The sequence below is a fragment of the Erpetoichthys calabaricus genome, chromosome 4 (genome assembly GCF_900747795.2).
Source record: "Erpetoichthys calabaricus chromosome 4, fErpCal1.3, whole genome shotgun sequence".
Classification (NCBI taxonomy): Eukaryota; Metazoa; Chordata; class Cladistia; order Polypteriformes; family Polypteridae; genus Erpetoichthys; species Erpetoichthys calabaricus.
In genome coordinates, this window is record NC_041397.2 from 68,165,483 (window position 1) to 68,184,015 (window position 18,533).

The following is an 18,533-nucleotide window of genomic DNA, read 5'->3' on the forward strand; positions in this document are numbered from 1 at the left end:
TTATTCTGTGTTTTGCCAAGCAGTTAATCATAGAGTTAAAATCACTTATACTTGCTTGTAACTTTTTCTGGCTTTTGTATAAAGAGAGTGGTCAAAGACCACCTGGCTGTGTAACATGGAGACTTTGGTACAGCCAGGTGAATGACAGGATCACTTTGATGGAACTTAAAGCTGCGTGATGTAAAACTCTGTCATCCAAGTTTGTGTATACACCTCCTTACGATTTAAAACAACTGGCACATTTTGAAACAGTGAATTCAATACTCAACAGACCCCCTATCTGCTATTGTAGCCTTAGTGGAAGACACCAGAATTTAGTGGACTGCAAGCAGTTGTGACAGAGAGATGGATGTTTCTAGTCATGGTGGCATCCAGTCATGGTGACAATTCTGATACACATTTCTGAAGGTAAATAATAAGATTAGGTTTCCATCGCATTCAAAGCAATGTTAGGATGTAGTTTTTCAGATGTGGTTAAGAGAAATGATCACGTAAGAAACAAAAATAAATCTGGCAAATGAGAGGAGGCCTTTCAGTCCATCATGCCCATTTGTTTAGCTAATAGCTAGACTGCTTTAATATTTCAAGAATATTCTGAGGGCCCTTGTAATCAAGACTTGATTTGAGGGTGAACATCAGCAGTTAACACAGTACAAAAATGTGAGACCTGGGAAGGACTGTGGTGTGATTCCATGAAAATATTGCCACAGACAGACAGACAGACAGACAGACAGACAGACAGACAGACAGACAGACAGACAGACAGACAGACAGACAGACAGACAGATAGATAGATAGATAGATAGATAGATAGATAGATAGATAGATAGATAGATAGATAGATAGATAGATAGATAGATAGATAGATAGATAGATAGATAGATACTTTATTAATCCCAAGGGGACAATTTACATACTCCAGCAGCAGCATACTGATAAAGAGAATATTAAATTAAAGAGTGATAACAATGCAGGTATACAGACAGTCAATAACTTTGTATAATGTTAACATTTACCCCAACCCGGGTGGAATTGAAGAGTCGCATAGTGTGGGGGAGGAACGATCTCCTCAGTCTGTCAGTGGAGCAGGACAGTGACAGCAGTCTGTCGCTGAAGCTGCTCCTCTGTCTGGAGATGATTCTGTTTAGTGGATGCAGTGGATTCTCCATAATTGATAGAAGCCTGCTCAGTGCCCGTCTCTCTGCCACGGATGTCAAACCGTCCAGCTCAGTGCCTACAATAGAGCCTGCCTTCCTGACCAGTTTGTCCAGGTGTTAGGCGTCTCTCTTCTTTATGCTGCCTCCCCAGCACACCACCGTGTAGAAGAGGGCGTTCGCCACAACCATCTGATAGAACATCTGCAGCATCTTATTGCAGATGTTGAAGGATGCCAGCCTTCTAAGGAAGTATAGTCGGCTCTGTCCTTTCTTACACAGAGCATCAGTATTGGCAATCCCGTCCAATTTATCATCCAGCTGCACTCCCAGGTATTTATAGGTCTGCACACAGTCACCTCTGATGATCACGGGGTCCATGAGGGGCCTTAGAAGGTGAAGAGGGAAGATCTGCCCAGAACTTAGATAAAATAGTGGTCTTGTTCACACATTACGATAGAGAGTTGTTATCAGCATACTGAAGTTGTATAAGCAGTAGTTCTGCATGTATTTTACCATTCAATAAGGGTGAAGCCAAAGATTAGACTTCAAGGAAAGATCTCTATATACCATTTTACTTCCCATTCCTCACCTGTAATCACAAGGTTTAGCAAGAGACTGAAAGAATGGAACTGTAAGTTGGAACAAAATTCCTATGCCAAGTTTAAAGGCTCACTATCAGCGGAAGTATAAGTTTACCAATCCATGTAGATATCCAACTACAGCTACCATTCCTCTGGATCGAGTTGGCCTAATGAGAGGAGCCTTTACGCAGATCCACAACATGGTGACAAGATTTAATTTCTTATAGGGCTGGCAAGAATAAGTGAAAAACTCAGGGGAACCAAAAGTCTGTAATTAGAAACAGGAAAATCTAGTCTACCCAGGTCACTTTGACCCTGACCCAGAGAAAAGTTTAGAAAAAAAGACCAGTGTGTATACTAAATATAATACATACTTTTTTCCTAATTTAGAGTGAATAATTTTATAAAGCTGTTCATTAAAGCCAGTGCTACAGCATATTTTTAATCAGCTTTAACTGTATTGTAAAACAGTACGTGCTTCTTTTTTTATCTTCATTTTGGCAGCTCTGTCCTAGTTTTCTAATAAAAAAGAAAAATCAGGCAATGTGCCTAAAATAAGTAAACAGACATTCAGGAGAATTTATTTAATAATGAGTCTAGTCAAAAGTATTTTAAATGATTTTATGTGAGTGCCTCTGTGGAAATATTTTTAAAAAGTATAAATCCTGTGATGATCAAGAAAGAAGTGAAAATACTGTATAGCTGCCATTCATATTCTTTTGGAATACTGTAGAGTTTAGGGAGTTGTTTCCAGCACTGTGATAATAATACAGTAAATGTTTTTTGTTTGGGAGAGAACATGTTACCAGCACCGGACATTTTCTAAACAAAACTGTCCCAAAATTCTGTCACATCTTTATTGCATCTCAAAGAATTGAAAGTAACTTCTGGCTAGTAGCTCATTACATGTGATTTTTATAGCCTTCAGCTTGATTTATGGTGGTACATTAAGTGAACTCAGCAATGGCAGCCTTTTATTGCAAAACAAATGGCCCAAATTAAACAGCAATACTAATGTTAATTGCCAGAATCCAGAGTGCTTCAAACCCACAAAGGAGTTGTGAGGAAGAGGACGCTATCTTTCAGTTCTTTTTCTACTGGAAGAGGGGACGTCTCCTTGCCAACAGATGATGGCTTTATCATGATGAAATTAATCATTACCTAACATTATGGGGGCCTAAGATCACCAGTTGAAGTTGCTTTCAAAAATGCAGTAGACTCAAGGTGCTTGAAAGGAGACACAAAGGTGAACATCTTCAGTAGTAGTAATTAATTCTTGCTTTGCATAGGTTAATTGAGGCCAGCCATATAATTCTGAATGCCATTACCTATCCGTTGCAACGGTAATAATATCTACTTTCTTAATCTTGTACATTCACCACAACCCAAGTCAATCTATAACTAAAAAGGGAATAATTACATAAAATAGCTTTCAGTAATTAAACATCTTGTATCCCACTGTGAAGGCCCAGATTCTACACAGTATCCGGATTTGTATTTTAATAAGCCTGTTGACTTTTTCTTTTAAATAGCACAGCCCAGGTTTAGTAGGACATTATTGCAGAGATATGCTACAATGTGGCACTCTAACAAGAGCACACCGGAAATACTGCAGAGAAGCAGAAATCAATGATAGTATAATTCATTATTTTAATGAACACATTAAAGTATTTGTAACATAACCTGTGTCAGCTTTACATTTTTGCAAACACTGAAAATAGGAAAGACAGACATGTTAAAGGTAAAAGGTCACACGACTGGTCTAAGCATTTCATTTTAACCTCAAGACTCACTACAGTAGTCCAGTATACGATTATCATATCTGCTATTTAGGCTGTTCATACTGAATGTTTTTGTTTATATTGCAATTATGCTTGTTAGTTATGTTCTTAGAAATGAGTTATTTTCAGCCATTATGAACTGTTCCTGACCCTTTTCTCTTCTGCTTTTATTCCTGCTATATTGCAGTTGCATTCCAGGGGTACCTGAAAACTGTTGCTAGGCTTGGTTGTGCTGCTATTACAATGCGCACCAGCTCATGTGTGTGGATTTATGTTTGGGCAAGCAAAAGATGACTTGGGGGTACTCCTTTAGGGAATCTCCTAAACCAGAATGCATTTTAAAGAGGCAAAAGTAATATAAAAAGAGTATCTCTTTTATAAATAAAGCACACAAGACAAGGGAAAAATGAAACAGCAGCAAAGTGCTAAATAAATAAATCCATAAAAACAAAACCTTCTTGCATGGTTTAGTCATTCTGTCTATCAGGAGGGATAACTAATCCACTTCCCTTTTCATTTTCATACCAGGGCATTTTTTGTCCTCACCTCTCATTCCTCTTCCTTTAAACAACTAGTCTCTCTTTATCCTGCCAGATGAGCGCCTGTCATTATTCCTTCCAGATCTACTTCTAGAGAAATTCCAAGGATCATTACTAACCTGAAGAAAGGACTTTGAAAGTCTTGAGATAATCTCCCCAGAGCCCACCCTAGTGGCTCCAGGTATTCCTAAAAACTCATCCTCCATTAAAGGACCAGGCAGCCCAGGTAACTCCAGAGATCTATTTATTTTTCAGGGGGCTTTATTGCTCCTACTGAATGATCTGAGGGACTTCTCTTAGATTACTCATCATCTCCTCCTGTCACTCTCCAACTCCTCCCTACATCCTACGAAAGTAATTACCTCAGGGACCCTATGTTTAGATGCAATAACAGGCCCTATCAGCAAAATTCCACATTCTGTGCCAGTATGACAGTGTGCATTATCTCTGCCAAAGCTTAGGTCCTTCATGATCTCAAAACCTTGCTGTGTTTTTATTGCATATCATCAAAACTTGCTTGCAACGTGTGTTCTTCATGGGTAACTTGCAACAGTGGGCAACCTGATCGTGCAAAAAAGTAGTATTATTTCCTTTAACTTTAGATCATTCACTTTCTTTGCGTAAATGTGTGTTTTCCTTGGGTCATTTCTTACTTATAGGTACTCCTACATCCCAAAGACATGGCAAGCTAGGCTAACTAGTGACTCTAAGTTGTTCCAGCTTAATAGACTGTCACCCTGTCCTAGTTTGCTTGATGCTTTTGCAATAGGGTAAGGCTGGTTGTAACACTTAATTGGAAATAAGCAAGCTCAGAGAAATAATAGAGAGATAAAACAAATGTGAAAAATGATGCTCAAGCATTTTGTGTTTCTAAAGAAAGATTTGGGTTAAGAATTACATTTTCACTGATGTTACATAGTGTGGGCAATCTGTGGTCACCTTTAGTTTCAGAGCATTTCAGTTTGAGTTTAAAATGAAAAAAGACAGCCATGATGTACAGGTAGTTTTATACTATAAAAAACCAAGAAAATCATCAAGTCTGTCAGTCTCCACCTTTTCATTTCGTAAGCAGTATCACATGGTGTTTGGCAAATAAGTTAAACAACCAACTTGCAAGGTTAGATGACAGGAAGTATGAAGAGTAATGGTAATAAAAAATGATAAGGCTGTACAACGTGAGTCCCTTTTTATCTGTGATAATTGGCACAGTGGCAACAATTCCATTTTCAATCACTGCAGTCATTGCAATTCTCTTTAAAATAATGAAGACATTAAGTGCAGGTAACATAGAATTCTAAGCACTTTCATTTCTCATTGTTGAAAATTCCTCATTACAATATATAGCGATAGACTTTGTGTTCTGTCATCTCAAACTTCATAAATGCATTAGGACATATGTATAAGGAAGCAACTCACAGTAAATAAGGGTCTTTTAAATGATTTCGTTTTTTTATGACATTGAATGTATTTTTACAGAGAAAATGGTTGTCTGGTAAATGTCTTATGCATGCTTTCAATGGTAATGGGACTCTGAGTTTTCAAAGTTCTTTACTTAACTTTCTTGGTATTGACTTCCTCTTCTTCTTCTTTCGGCTGCTCTCGTCAGGGGTTGCCACAGCGGATCATCTTTTTCCATATCTTCCTGTCCTCTGCATCTTGCTATGTCACACTCATCACCTGCATGTCCTCTCTCTCCACATCCATAAACCTTCTCTTAAGCCTTCCTCTTTTCTTCTTCCCTGGCAGCTCTATCCTTAGCATCCTTTTCCCAATACACCGAGCATCTCTCTTCTGCACATGTCCAAATGCAATTTCCGCTCTCTGATATTAGTCTCCAAACCGTCCATTCTGAGCTGACCCTCTAATGTACCCGTTCCTAATCCTATCCATCTTTGTCACGCCCAATGCAAATCTTAACATCTTTAACAGAGAGTCATTCTTCTTGGAGATTTCAACATCCATATTGACATCCCCACATCTGAGAAATGAATTCTTATCCATACTGGACTATTTTGACTTGACACAACATGTTGATTTTACCACCCACTCTGGTGGTCATATATTGGATCTGATCTGTACATCCGTACTATCTGTTGCCAACACTTACAGCACTGATTTGGGACTCTCTGACCATAAAGCAGTGCTTTTCGCTGTCTCATTACCTCTTACCTGTAAACAACAAATTTCTTACAGAAACCTTAAAAATACCTGTCCCTCTATCCTTTCTGGATCCATTTCTGATCTTTTACTGTCTTCACCTATTCCATCAACACTAGATAGTCTTGTTGACCACTATAACACATCCCTTCACTCAGCATTAGATAAAACAGCTCCTTTAAAACATAAGGAGGTTTCCTTTAAGCGTTCAGCTCCTTGGTATAATTCAGAATTGCGATCTATGAAAGCAGCTGGCCGACGCCTTGAGAGAATGTCACGTAAGACTGGCCTCACCGTGCACATCCAGACTTTCTCTGACCACCAAAGAGCTTACAGAGAAGCACTAACTGCTGCCAAGAACACCCATTACGGTAGAATAATAGAAAGTAGTTAATAAACTACTCCAACCCACATCTGGACCAACTACCTCTTCTACTGAAGTCTGTGAGAAATTCCTCCAAACAAAATTAAAGATCTAAATAATTCAACTAACATAAATACATCATCTGTTTATATCTTTCCCTGTTTTCCCACTGCATCCAGCTTCTTCTTTAAGTTCTCACCAGCCACATCTGCTTTTGTTAATAACCTGCCTTGTAAGATGAGGCCGACTACTTGTGTACTGGACCCCATCCCCAGCACACTACATAAACCCTTTCAGTCTGGTTTCAGAGCACAGCACAGCTGTGAAACTGCTCTTCTACAGGTAACCAATGATTTGCTTATGGCAGCAGACTCTGGACAAACCACCATATTAATTCTGTTAGACCTCAGTGCAGCATTTGACACTGTCAGACATGATATTCTACTGTCCAGAATGGAGAACATGCTGGGTATCTCTGGTACTGCCCTCCAGTGGTTCAACTCCTATCTGACTGATAGGCAAGAGTTTGATAGTCTTGGCAACAGCAGATCTAGCTCAGCCCCAGTCTCACAAGGAGTTCCTCAGGGCTCTGTCCTTAGTCCTCTGCTTTTCTGTATTTATATGCTTCTCCTTGGCCATATTATTTGTAGTTTTGGACTGGGTTATTATTTTTATGCAGACGATACTCAACTCTAGTTCAATGTTAAAAGTTGAACTTCATCAGAGCTCTCTCAGCTCACAACTTGCCTCAGTGAAATTAAAAGCTGGATGGAGCAGAACTCTTTAAAATTAAATTGCAACAAAACTGAACTCCTGCAAATTGGAACTAAAGTGCAACTTAATAAAATGAGCTCCTTCCCAGTCAATCTTGGCAGTGATCTCATCAGAGCTGCCTCTACTGCAAAGAATCTTGGTGTCATTTTTGATTCCTCCCTCTCTTATTCCGCCCACATAAATCACATTAAGAAACTTTCTTACTTTCACCTCCGTAACATATCCTGTGTTCGCTCCTTCCTCTCCTTTTCTAATGCTGAGAAACTTGTCCATGCTTTTATCACATCCCGCATCGATTATTGTAATTCCCTACTGGCAGGTGCCCCTTCTAATCTTATATCACAGCTCCAGCTTATTCAAAACTTGGCTGCCAGAGTCCTTACTTGAACTAGCAGCAGCGAGCACATAACACCCATCCTGCTCCACCTTTACTGGCTCCCTGTGTCTTACAGAATTGAATATATAATCCTACTAATGACCTACAAAGCCTTAAATGACCTTGCACCAAACTACATCACTATGTGCCTGTCCGCCCACTAAGGTCCTCTGATTCTGAAAATCTTGTTGTACCCCACACTAATCTACACTCCATGGGTGACAGGGCCTTCAGCTCCATAGCACCCAGACTCTGGAATGACCTACCGAAATTAATTAGATCAGCTGATTCCATGAATTCTTTTAAAAAACAACTCAAAACTCATCTGTTCAGGAAGGCTTTTAGCTCTACTTGACTTTATTACCCTTCTCTCAGTTTACCTCTATGTCAAGATGCTCATGTAACCTGTATGTGTGTTTGTTACACCATCAATTATGTTGTCTGTTAGGCTTTTTCTCTGAATTTATTGTCTTAATCTTCTTTATTTATTTATCTGGTTTAGTACAATTCTATATACTGTATACCCTGCCATTCTTTCTTATCTATCTATCTATCTATCTATCTATCTATCTATCTATCTATCTATCTATCTATCTATCTATCTATCTATCTATCTATCTATCTATCTATCTATCTATCTATCTATCTATCTATCTATCTATCTATCTATCTATCTATCTAAACTCTGTGAAGTGCCTTGAGCATGGGAAAAGCACTATATAAATAAAATGTATTATTATTATTATTAACTCTGCCACCTCCAGCTCTGTCTCCTGTTTTTTGGTCAGTGCCACCATCTCTAACCCATATAACATAGCTGGTCTCACTACTGTCCTGTAGATCTTCCCTTTCACTCTTGCTGATAACCGTCTGTCACAAATTACTCCTGACACTTTTCTCCAACCATCCCACCCTGCCTGTCCCGTTACTATGTACTGTTGATCCCAAGTATTTAAACTCTCCAGGGTCTCCTCAATCTGCTCCCTTCTCTCCCTACTGATCATAATATTATCAGAAAACACCATAGTCCATGGGGACTCCTGTCTGATCTTGTCTTCAGCCTGTCCATCACCATTGCAAATAAGAAAGGGCTCAGAGCCGATCCCTGATGTAATCCCAACTCCACATTGAATGCATCCATCACTCTTATTGCAGACCACACCACTGTCACACTTCCCTCGTACATATCCTGTACAACTCTTACATGCTTCTCTGCCACTCCAACTTCCACATACAATAACACAATTCATCTTGAGGCACCCTGTCGTATGCTTTCTTCAGTCCACAAAGATGCAATACAGCTCCTTCTGGCTTTCTCTATACTTCTCCATCAACATCCTCAGAGAAAACACCTTGTTTATGACCATACCAAATACAGCTATGGGCAGGGTGCTAAAATACTGACTTCTGTATTGATACCAGATATTGGACCTCAGCACCAGTACCAAAATGGTTCCCAAGCAAATAATGGAAAACTACAAAACTTCCCTATTGTATTCTAGCCTCCCTGGTGTGCCACACAATCACTTGCCTCCCTGTTGTTCCGGGCCATCATGCTGCACTACGCGCCACTTACCTCTTGAGTCGAAGCAATAAGGCAGTTTTAGGGAGTCCCCAGTGAAGTCTTAATTGTGTCAAAGCACGTGGTTTTGTAAAGTCCCCAGCATGTATAAGCAGGTTTTAAGCAGCTACTCCCCCAAGTGTAGGGGGAAGGGTTTTAACAGAAATCTGACCTTTACCAAAATGTTGGTACTGCAGTGTTTTAAATTTTGGGTCTATTATACTTTGCGACCCTGCCTCATCTGTACAGTAGGAAAACATTTAAATGTAAATCTAGCCCTGCTCAAAAATTTCTTAACTTCTTTGTAAGTCCAAAAAACAGAAGGCTTACTTAAACCCAAAATACACTTACCTTGCTCAGTCCAGAAACAAATTAGATACAATTTTCTTTTATTTAAATAATTTACCAATATTATGTTGTACAAAAATTAAATCTATATTAGGTATTTCTTAGTACATAGAAATTTTTCAGGAGCTGTTCAGGTTTTTCTGAATTTTGTAAAATCCACAGACTATTAAAAATATTATGAGCACAATATCAAAAAAGTGGAAGAAGTCTTATAAATGACATATGGAGACTATAATGTGCTTTATATGTGATATATTGAACTTAAATATGAGCATATTCAGAACATTCATTTGCCAGTTTTCATAGTCCATCCATCCATCCATCCATTTTCCAACCCGCTGAATCCTAACTACAGGGACACGGGGGTCTGCTGGAGCCAATCCCAGCCAACACAGGGCACAAGGCAGGAACCAATCCTGGGCAGGGTGCCAATCCACCGCAGGACACACACAAACACACCCACACACCAAGTACACACTAGGGCCAATTTAGAATCGCCAATCCACCTAACCAGCATGTCTTTGGACTGTGGGAGGAAACCGGAGCGCCCGGAGGAAACCCACGCAGACACGGGGAGAACATGCAAACGCCACGCAGGGAGGACCCGGGAAGCGAACCCGGGTCCCCAGGTCTCCCAACTGCGAGGCAGCAGCACTACCCACTGCGCCACCGTGCCGCCCCAGTTTTCATAGTCATTTCTAAAAATGAACAATAGTCTTAATGTGATTTAACAAATGAAGAATATAATGTGAAGCCATAATCTAATTGCAGAAACGAAGAAAAGAAAAAAAAAATGAGACTCAAAAGAAACAAAGTTTTCATTTTCTTTAACCTTCATCAATTGAAGCTTTTCTTGTACGTACATTCAAATTTGTGTCACCTACAGAAGGCATGGTACCATATTTGGAAATGAAAGCCGACAGGCATTTCAAGGAAAGGAAGGAGATCTAGTTATCAATCATGAAAAAAATAAGTTTATCCCTGTCTAGGTCGCCACTCTTTCTAAGGCCACTTCGTTGTGATAAAAAAGATTATTCCTCCCCCGTCTATGATTCATTTTTTTAAAAAAGCGCATTATAGTTTGTCTATAAATGAATCTTTGAATCCCAAAGCTTGGCTTACTGATATGTAGGAGCACCAAAGTCTGCTCTTATCCATCTGTCCATTTTCTGAACCCACTTTCTTTCAATATGGAATAGCACTGAGCAGAAGCCTCTTCCAGCAACATTAGATACTGAACCCTTATAGGACACACACACACGGTTGATCATACTCGGTTGATTTGGGGTTCTCAATTTACCTAACCTAAATATCTTTGATGTTGGAGTGAATCAGAGAATCTAGAGAACATTTTCACAGACATGAGAACATATTAAAGCCACAGACTAGGACTGGAACCCAGTCTTCTGGAATAGTGAGGCAGTTGCACTATCTATTGTGCCAGCGTGCCACCCAGTTGTGATTGTTTAAAAATGATTTTGCTTGCCTTTTTCTTAAAATCTTTAAAATAATCACAGTGTATCAAGAAATAAAATGCTTAATTTGTTTTAATTTTATGTGTACATGACTGATGAAAAACTACACTTTGCAGAGGACTTCCGTACCCACAGTACCTGATGTAATGGCTTCTGATTAATAAGTAAGTGCCCACCCACATGTGACCCTAAACCGAACATATTTTTCTATCATATTACCTGAAACATGTTAAGTAATTACTTTAATGCCCTCTACATCTTCCCCTTTTTCCAATAAGTGCACACAGCACAAGTTTACTTTTCTATACACCTACATATTTTCTCAAGGAGCCATACTGAAATATAATGTGTTCTATTAGCTGGTAAAGCTGCTGAATTACTACTCTGCAGTCAATGGCAAGGTGAACTTGGATCTAATTAGATCATGATCAGCTATCCATTTAATACTCCATGCCAGCAGTGAAATATGGATGAGTGTAGACTTGGAAATCGGGTGAGGGAGAGTTGCTTGGTCATTTACATTCACATTTCCATATTTACTAACACAAATATGATTGGACTTAAAACTACAATAGCACCTGACTTGATGCTCATAATTTCTGAGTTATGAGAAGGTGGCGTTATATTTTATGTCATTCCCTTTTTTATCAAAGAAGCAGAATATAATCATGCTAGTTTGCAGGAGGCAAATATATTATAAAATTGGAGTAAACTGTCACAGATCATCCAAAAAATAAAGAAAAAATATTCAAAATAAGAATATAAACAGGGGTGGTGCAGTGGTAGCACTGCTGCCTCGCAGTTAGGAGACCTGGGTTCGCTTCCCGGATCCTCCCTGTGTGGAGTTTGCATGTTCTCCCCGTGTCTGTGTGGGTTTCCTCTGGGTACTCCAGTTTCCTCCCACAGTTCAAAGACATGCAGGTTAGGTGCATTGGCGATTCTAAATTGGCCTTAGTGTGTGGGTGTGTTTGTGTGTGTCCTGCAGTGGGTTGGCACCCTGCCCAGGATTGGTTCCTGCCTTGTGCCCTGGGATTGGCTCCAGCATACCCCAATGACCCTGTGTTCGGATTCAGTGGGTTGGAAAATGGATGGATGGAGAATATAAACATTTAATAACAATCAGCGCAGTGGTTACTGTAAGCCAATGACTATTTCAGATGTGCTGCGATGAAACTACCTTGTAACTACCTTGTAACACTTTTGGTTCTTTTGGTATGCTCCTGAGGCATTATTGGGTCCTGAAGAGTTGTGTATATAAGAGCAGTGATGGAACCTTAGTGTGAGATGTTGGTTTTGGTAAGTTTAGGTAGGTAGAGAAAGCATTGAGGTTAATTTTGCTGAGAAACAGTTCTTATGTGGATAAGGAATTGAATAAAAAAAAGATTTCTTATAGGGAAGACTAAGTTTTCTATCTGATTTTTTTTAGATACAGATTTAGAAAATACAAGAACATTTGTTTTTCCTTACATTGAATGTTTTTTCCCTTTGTGCTCATCAGCTCTATTTATCCTGAGATAAGGTGGACAAGCAATTTCTATATGAGACTACAGACCAGAGAGATTAGTATAGAAGTGATAAGCACAGTGAATAGAAGTAGGGTGATGAAATTTGGAGCGCCTGAGCAAAAGGTGAAGAATAACTGCATGAAGAAGTCTATTGTGATGGAAATAAGATGAAGAGTGAGGCCAAAGCTAGCATGGCCTAGAAGTGGTAGTAGTTGACATGACACAAATGAGTGTAACCCATAAGACCACAGAAAGCAGAAGAACAGAACCTGAGAGTAGCCAATCACTGCTGGACACACCTAGACAATGGTTATATATATGTGATGTATATTCTGGACCGAAGGCCGCTGGGTGCCAGTAACGTTCCTTGCCACCGTCGCTATCTTCCACTATGCTTTGTGCTCTTGAACTGAGCCTGTGCTATACCAGAATGTGATACAGCCAGTGAAGATGGACTCTGTTGTGCACCAATCACTCCATTGTAGATGTTGGCCTTTTCTTTTCTGATATCTATAACCAGCTTCTTGGTTTGTATAACGTTAAAAAGGTGAGAATGTATGCTGTGTGTTTGAAACACTTTGAAACAACAAACTCCCTAACTCACCTAAAGAAGCTGTAGTAGTAGGGGAATTGAACCAGCTTTATTCTATAAGAAATGAGCACATCCTAAAACTAGCTTGGATAAACCAAAATGGTTATACTCCCTCTATACTCCTCCAGCTTGTCTTTCAAACAAGTCTAGTAGACAAATATTTTTTTAATTATGGACAACTTCCCACTGCTGTATATTTCTGAAGTACTTTGTAGTGAGGTTGTTTCTTCGGTGGTTTGCATGCATTATTTTTGATGGTGCACAAGACAGACATTTGAAGGATGTAATCATAACTTACAAGTGCGGTAAATGTCTGGTTAGCCTGCACCCATTTTACGGATACTGTTTACTTTTCTTCATTTCTGGTCTCTCATGATACGTTTTGAAATCATCACATCTGTTTTCTTTTAAGATTTTTTTTTCATAAAGCAATTCTTCTGAAATACACAATAGGTTTGCAGCATAAATACTCAACAGATTTCAGTGAGAACTTTGAAGAACTATATGAATAACAGGAAATTTGGTCTGAGTCTTTTTTTCTTTCACTTTATAAATAATGCTTTCTGGTTCTGAGCATGAGAAAAATAAAGTAAAGCTAAAATAAAGAAATCCCATGTAAGTTTTGAAAAAGCTTAGGAGCACAGTTTTGTCATAAAGAACCACTTAAGGCTGCTGTTTTCATGTTAACCAGACCCCATATTCCAAAAGAAAAAATCTGTCTATATATGGGGACATTCTTTAATTTCTGTCCTTTGTCTTTGAACTCAGAATTAGCACAAAATACATAATTTAACCTGGTTGTGAACTGATGACATGACATATAAATTAATTTAATGATATTTAGTGTGGTTCTAAAAAGACAGGCTCAGAGTGAATGCTTGGATTTACACATATAAAACCGCAAATAATAAATCAAACACTACACAACATTTAAGTCTAGAAAATGTATGATGATGCCAAATAATGCTAACAACTGCTAAAAACACATTATTCTAACATGGCTTTCTCATAGCTTAATTTTAGTTTATTCCTGATTCTCTGTATATGCATTTAATTATCAATATCATTCCTGATTGCTCCGTAATCCGTACTAACCCCTACTTTCTCTTCTGTTCTTTTTCTGGTTTTCTGTGGTGGCGATCTACACCACCACCTGATCAAAGCACTGTGATGTCCCTACAAGGCCAGAAGTCCACATGACCATCATCATCAATTTCTTCCATGTGATCCCTGAATACAATGAGGACTGATTGTGAGGTCATTTATGTTAGGTAGAATGCCTAGAGGGGGCTGGGTGGTCTCGTGGCCTCTGAACCCCTGTAGATTTTATTTTTTTCTCCAGCCGTCTGGAGTTTTTTTTGTTTTTTCTGTCCTCCCTGGCCATCGGACCTTACTTTTACTCTATGTTAATTAGCGTTCCCTAATTCTATTTTCTAATTTTTTTCTCTTTCTTCATTATATAAAGCACTTTGAGCTACATCATTTGTATGAAAATGTGCTATATAAATAAATGTTGTTGTTGTTGTAATGCAGAAATTTCTCTAAAATATCAAAAATTCATTGTTTATTAAAACCAAAAACACAAGAAAGAGAGACATTTACAGAGATAACATAAAGTAATGATGAAATAACAAACCAAAACCAAAGCTCTGTCCTACTAGATAGATAGATAGATAGATAGATAGATAGATAGATAGATAGATAGATAGATAGATAGATAGATAGATAGATAGATAGATAGATAGATAGATAGATAGATAGATAGATAGATAGATAGATAGATAGATACTTTATTAATCCCAATGGGAAATTCACATTCTTCAGCAGCAGCATACTGATACAATAAATAATATTAAATTAAAAAATGATAACAATGCAGGTGAAAAACAGAAAAACAGACAATAACTATGTATAATGTTGAATGTTAACATTACTGAACCCTCCTACAGTATATAGATGTTTTCCCTGACAGTCTAGTGTGGTGGCACCTCCAATTTCCCATCTCTCAAGTACTATTTCTCAGTCTCCCTTCTCACCTCTCTTATTCATATTTTTCTTGCTCTCTTTTCTGGAATATCTTTTCTCTGCACCTTTGCCTAACTGATCTCTTTAAATTTGTATGGGAATGCACTGAACAATTAATTATTTCAATGGTTTTACTTTCTGAAAATGTTTTAGTGATGGACAGCTTCAAGCTGAACACAAATATAATTTTAGATTGACTATACCACATATGAATTTGAAGAAACATGAAATTAGCTTTTTTTGAATTTAGTGTGTTTAATCGCTTAATGATGCTAATACATTGCATTAGTTCAACGGAATTAAAATGTTTTGCTGCTGATTTTCATTTGCACTTAGAATCTGTTACTTCTTGTTTCAGTGCTCAAAAATAATCAGCCAGCATTGATGGATTCCACTTGCCCTGATATCACTTTTCCATTGTTACAATTTACTGATGAAACGTTTTACCATGTTCATCTCTTACTGTACCAAGATTAGCAGGGAATAAGTCCAAGTGTGAATGCAGAAAATACACAAATCTTTAGCAACATGTTGCATATTGGTTGTGTATACTTGAAGAATACTGTCAACCTACTGGATGTAGTTTGGCACTACAAAGTTCTCCATAACATCCCTTAATGCCTTCCTTTCGATTTCCTCTGGCCCCACTAGCAGATGTTTGAACCACTGGTCATTAATAACATAATTTGTGGACCAAGAAAAATTCCTTTCTTAATCTTGGCATCAGTTATTGGTGGAAACATCTGTTTTAAATATTTTTGTTCATCACTTTGATGAAATTTTTTACAAGTCCTAGTTTTATATGAACAGGAACCAAATGTTTAAGGAGCACCCAGTTCTTTTTAATGCAGTGAGACTCTTTAGCACAGCTATCCCATTTGCAAATGAAACAACAGTGCTGCATTTCTACCAGTACTTTTACATCACCACAGATGTTCCAGTTGTAGTTGTTGCAATGTACATGTGTACTTATAATACGAGAGGAAATCACAAATCCAATAAAACGGTATGTTATTGGAAAGTTTAAAACTGACTTTTGTGATCAGCATGTCAAAATCTATAAGATATACCCAGATGTGTTCATAAGGCAAAATCTTTGTTCTGCTTAATTACGTAGTGGCATCTGGCAACCTCGCTTTTACAGTTCATGTTGGATTGGACCATTTCTCTAATACTAGAGGGTTTCTAGATATCCTTTGGCAGTCTGTGGTGACACTGCACCCCTGAGTAGCATTCAAAGGATCAGATCTCTGTGACACCTCACTGCATGCTGTCATTCTGTTAGGGCAGCAGGTTCTTGTCTGTTTCATATGGAATTTTTGTGCTGCTTCCCTTTCAGTTTGAAGGCATTTATCCTCTAGGAATTCTGTCTTAGTCTTGTGCCTCTGGAGAATTTATGGGACATGGTAAATACATAATGAACAAAATCAGCTTACCCAGACTGGCATGCAGTGGTGCTCTTCGGCTGCCAGTGTGTTTGTCATTCTTTATGGAATGTTTCAGGCCATTCTACTGTCTAACATCAATGTCAAACGACACGTAAGAGATACTGCTTAAATTCTTATTAAAAACTTAGGTTTATTACCATTTGGTTTTAATGTCCTAATGATGGAAAAGAAATTAAACATAAATGAAGATAAACTAAATAGTTATAAGAATAAAACAGACCTCTAGGAGGCCATAGTTCTTTGCAATAAATTAAGTCAAAGACTGACTGACCTCAGCCAACTGGCTGCCTACCACCTCTCTTTAATATACTATGATAGATGTGCCACTGAAGAACTTTCAGACTTTAACTTGTTAGCTAAAAGAATCTGTCAACCAAAATATTGGTAAACAGGGTGGTGGATTTACTGAAGTGAACAAGCTTTTGTGTGCATGACAATGAATGAGCAGAACTCATTATTTCCCAGACCCTTCGTCATATTCAGGAAGCTCCTTTTAGACCTGTCAATATATTTATATTCTTTAGATTTTTTTCCTGTAAAGCTCTTGACTAAACATATTCTCTTAGAATTAAAAAAAAAAAAACATGAATTTCAGGGAGACATCAGAATACATTTGCGTTGAAAGCCAGAAGTCACTTTAGCTGCTGTCCAAGTTAGTGCTATAAATAATAATTATGTTGCCAGGTCTCTAATTTGAATGGACTATAAATGTCTTGGTTAATATTTTTTCAAGAAGCTCATACATTTTTTAGGGGGGGTCAATAACAATTGCTAAACTGCCTGCCAGTTGAATAATCACCCAACAATAAATTAATCACCAGCGGCCATTGATTATCCCATCAAAAAGGTACACTTTTTCAATATAATTGACTGCCATGGCCTTCTGTTGCTTAGTGAGCAATGACATGGCATAAAACACACTTTCGTGCCATGGATCAGGCTGTAAATTCTCCTCAAGGTCCACTACTTCACATCCTGCTTGAAACTGGGTCTATCAGAATTTCCAGTTCAGATTCTTGTCTCACTGAGCAAAATGCCTTGCTTATTTGTTCTTTTAAAGAAAACATCTTCTTTATTAATAATATAACAAGTTACTTTCATGCTGATTGTGTTATTACAAGCAGCCTTTGACATTTCACTAAAAAGCAGACAGATAATTTCCAGGAATGACTATTAAAACAGTCATTGACACTGTGTTTTGAAAGTGCTGCCATTCAGTTGGTAAGAATACAGAGAACATTATTGTTTAATTACTATTTTCAAACTGACATGAACTGTATATGCAATTGGTTAATCACTGAGTTATACATTATATATTATGCAGCACAAAATTACAGAATACATTACAAACAAACAGAATAAAAGTCACAATAACAAAGTAACACTGAAATTCATTCAATTACAGTCAAAAGAACTAAGCAATTCAATGTCATCTTTGAGGAAGACACTCAATATGGGATTCTAGACCATTGCAGATTAACTAAACCTGAAAATCTTTTGAAAGTGAGAGGAAAACTACAGTGTTTGAAGAAAACCTCATATATACAAGGGGGATGAAGTACCGCAGCATTCAATACATGATAAATTGCAAAGAAACGATCTTTGAAGAGTCTACATGATTCTATATCATTCTTTAAAAGATTACTTGAAAATTACATGCAATCATATTCATATAAGAAAAAAATATGCCAAGTTTATTTTAGATCAAGGAGTTTGTTCTTGAGATATGAATCTACCAACTCAAATCCTGACTTCTGATACACTGACAGAAGCACATGCTTCCAAAGGTGGACAAACCATGTTCAGGGACTCCAAAAACACATAAATATTTTATAATTGAAAGTCACATT

General features: G+C 37.9%; 1 protein-coding gene across 2 annotated transcripts in view; it reads right to left on the reverse strand.

Moving 5' to 3' along the window:
* LOC114650107 (glypican-6-like) overlaps positions 1-18,533 on the reverse strand; it is a 1,271,406-nt gene that overhangs the window by 701,446 nt on the left and 551,427 nt on the right. The window lies entirely within an intron of this gene.